Genomic DNA, 4,281 nt, shown 5'->3' on the forward strand with positions numbered 1-4,281 from the left:
AATTTAAAATTAAAGTTAAAATTCGAAAATATGAAAAAGAATAAAATTAAGATTAAAATTTAAAATAATTAGTTAATGAAAAGAAATTTTGAAAAAGAGGTTAGTGATTTTCAAAAATTAGAGAGAGAAAATTAGTTAGGTAGTTTTGAAAAAGATAAGAATTAAACAAAAAGATAAGATTAATTGAAAAAGATTTGAAAATCAATTTTTGAAAAGATAAGAAGTTGGAAAAGAGGTTAGAAAAGATTTTGAAATTGATTTTGAAAAAGATGTGATTGAAACTTATTTTGAAAAAGATTTGAAAAAGAAATTTAAAAAGATTTGATTTTGAAAATTAAAGTTGATTACTTGACTAACAAGAAATAAAAAGATATGATTTTAAAATTTAAAGATTGAACCTTTCTTAATAGGCAAGTAACAAACTTAAAAAGTTTTGAATCAATCACATTAGTTGTTAGCATTAATTTCAAAAATATGAAATGGAAATACGAAAAATATTTTGAAAATCAAAATTTAAAATTTTCAAAAATATGAAAGAAAAAATGAAAAAGATTTGATTTTTGAAAAACATTTGAAAAAGATAGAATTTTTAAATTGAAAATTTGACTTGACTCATAAGAAACAACTAAATTTTAAAAAGTTTTGAAAAAGTCAACTCAAATTTTCGAAAACTTATGAGAGAAAAAGGGAAAGATATTTTTTTGATTTTTTGAATTTTTAATGATGCAAGAGAAAAACAATGAAAAGACTCAATGCACGAAAATTTTGGATCAAAACAAATGATGCATTCAAGAACACTATAAATGTCAAGATGAACACCAACAGTTTGAATGTCAAGATGAACACCAAGAACTTATTTTTGGAAAATTTTTAAGAAAAGAAAAACATGCAAGACACTAAACTTAGAAATTTTCAAACTTTAGACACTAACAAATTGAAAATGCATATGAAAAACAAGAAAAGACACAAAACAAGAAAATATGAAGATCAAACAAGAAGACTTGTCAAGAACAACTTGAAGATCATGAAGAACAAGAAAGAAACTCAATGCATGTGTTCTTCGAAAAATGCATAAATTTTAGAAAACATGCAATTGACACCAAACTTATAAATTGACACAAGACTCAAACAAGAAACATAAAATATTTTTGGTTTTATGATTTTATTAAAATTTTTTGGTATTTTTCGAAAATTAATTGGAAAAATAAAAATAAAAATAAGGATTTCAAAATTTCTAATGAGAATTCCAGGAATCATGCAATGTTAGTCTAAAACTCAAGTCCAGGAATTAGACATGGCGAATGGCCAGCCAAGCTTTAGCAGATACAAATCAGGCATATAACAGCTGATTAGATGAGAGTCCAAGGACTCTTGCCATGATAAGTGGAAGCCTCAGTCCAAAAATTTAGACATGGCTTGACAGCCAGCCAGGCTTCAATAGATCATGAAGAAACTCTAGAATTCTTTCTTAAAAATTCTGAAGAACATAGAATAATTTATTTTTTTATTTTTTTTTTTGAAAATTTTTTTCCGAAAATAAAAAGAATAAAAGTAAGAAGTTAAAATTAAAATAAAATTACCTAATCTGAGCAACAAGATGAACCGTCAGTTGTCCAAACTCGAACAATCCCCGGCAACGGCGCCAAAAACTTGGTGCGCAGAAATCGTGATCGTTCATTCCTTGATAACGGTGCTAAAAACTTAATACTCACATTCATAATCTTAATTCTTTGTCACAACTTCGCACAACTAACCAGCAAGTGCACTGGGTCGTCCAAGTAATAAACCTTACGTGAGTAAGGGTCGATCCCACGGAGATTGTTAGCTTGAAGCAAGCTTTGGTCACCTTGTAAATCTCAGTCAGGCGGATTCAAATGGTTATGGTGAATTGATAATTAAAATATAATTAAAATATAAAATAGGATAGAAATACTTATGTAATTCATTGGTGAGGATTTCAGATAAGCGTATAGAGATGCTTTTGTTCCTCCTAAACCTCTGCTTCCTGCTGTCTTCATCCAATCATTCCTACTCCTTTCCATGGCAAGCTTTATGTAGAGCATCACCGTTGTCAATGGCTACTTCCCGTCCTCTCAGTGAAAATGGTCCAAGATGCGCTGTCACCGCACGGCTAACATCTGTCGGTTCTCGATCCTGCTGGAATAGGATTCAGTAATCCTTTTGCGTCTGTCACTACGCCCAGCACTCGCAAGTTTGAAGCTCGTCACAGCCATCCCTTCCTGGATCCTACTCAGAATACCACAGACAAGGTTTAGACTTTCCGGATCTCAAGAATGGCCACCAATAGTTCTAGCCTATACCACGAAGACTCTGATTGTGAATCAGAAGGCTAAGAGATATGCATTCAAGCTTGCTTTCATGTAGAACGGAAGTGTTTGTCAGGCACGCGTTCATAAGTGAGAATGGTGATGAGCGTCACATAATCATCACATTCATCATGTTCTTGTGTGCGAATGAATATCTTAGAGAAGAAATAGGCTTGAATTGAATAGAGAAACAATAGTACTTTGCATTAATTCATGAGGAACAGCAGAGCTCCACACCTTAATCTATGGTGTGTAGAAATTCTACCGTTGAAAATACATAAGAACAAGGTCTAGGCATGGCCGAATGGCCAGCCTCCCTAAATGGCATATGAATTAAAAAAACTAGGGAAAGGGACCCCTAGTACAATAGTAAAGAGTTCTATTTATGCTAAACTAGTTACTAGGGTTACAGAATTGAGTAAATGATGCAGAAATCCACATCCGGGCCCACTTGGTGTGTGCTTGGGCTGAGCATTGAAGCTTTCATGTGTAGAGGTCTTTCTTGGAGTTAAACGCCAGTTTGTAACCTGTTTCTGGCGTTTAACTCTGCTTTGCAACTTGTTTCTGGCGTTTAACTCCAGAATAGGGCAGAGAGCTGGCGTTGAATGCCAGTTTGCATCATCTAAACTCGGGCAAAGTATGGACTATTATATATTTCTAGAAAGCCCTGGATGTCTACTTTCCAACGCAATTAAGAACGCGCAATTTGAACTTCTGTAGCTCCAGAAAATCCACTTTGAGTGCAGGGAGGTCAGAATCCAACAGCATCTGCAGTCCTTCTTCAGCCTATAAATCAGATTTTTGCTCAAGTCCCTCAATTTCAGCCAGAAAGTACCTGAAATCACAGAAAAAATACATAAACTCATAGTAAAGTCCAGAAATGTGAATTTTATTTAAAAACTAATAAAAAATACTAAAAACTAATCAAATCATACTGAAAACTATGTAAAAACAATGCCAAAAAGCGTATAAATTATCCGCTCATCATATATCCTCAAAATATCGTGGTTTTGATATTTCAAAAAAAAACTCATAATATTGTCAGTAAACCAAATATACCCATCCAGCCATGAATTTTTTATTTAAATTAAATATATATAAATTACAGAAATATATAAAATGTGAGGTATTTACAAAAATGCGTACTTTTACACATCTCAGATGCTGAGGGGTAAGTTAAAAATTAAATATATCTCAGCGTTTGAGACCCCTGCTGTGACCGGGCGACGCCGACACATATCCTGGGTGCACTTGGGATATGTGTTGTTATAGAGATTGGGTACTGAGCGTCCGAGATATATGGCAACTTAGAAAGGGGTCTCAGTACCCGAGATATGTACACGTTGGCTGATTTGGATCTCAACATCCGAGATATGCTCGGATGCATATATAAAGTCACAACAGCGGAGATTGTTGTGCATTTGAATAGTTTTTAAGAATTTTGTTAGTTTCTAAACACTTAAGTTAAATAAATAATTAGAAGTTTTCCCTTGTTTTATTTTGAATGAATAATTAGTTTAAGAGAAAATGACAAATAGGTCCCTAACCATTGGAAAATACTTTTAAGTCCCTGACCTTCACAAAACTCAGACGGATCAGTCCCTCGGTCAACGGAAAATGCTTGTCACGCGTACGCGTCGCCATGAATTTAACAATACCTCATTTTTTCATGAATTCTCCAATTTGTATGTTTTTTTTTCTATTTCTTTTAACCCATTCTTGCCTTCAAAACTTTAAATCACTCAAACAAACATATCAAGGCATTGAATGATAGAAAAATAAATTAACGTTAGCAATTTAAGGTGTGTTTAGCTTAGCGTTTGAAGCATCAAACGTAGGTTTAATTTTTTTTGTTTATATACATTTTTTACCTATTATTTTTTTGTATAAAACAATAATAGTAAAATTATAGCGTACTAAAAAAGAATATTAAGAGTATTAAAAATATCTATAT

The sequence above is a fragment of the Arachis ipaensis genome, chromosome B02 (assembly GCF_000816755.2).
Source record: "Arachis ipaensis cultivar K30076 chromosome B02, Araip1.1, whole genome shotgun sequence".
Taxonomy (NCBI): domain Eukaryota; kingdom Viridiplantae; phylum Streptophyta; class Magnoliopsida; order Fabales; family Fabaceae; genus Arachis; species Arachis ipaensis.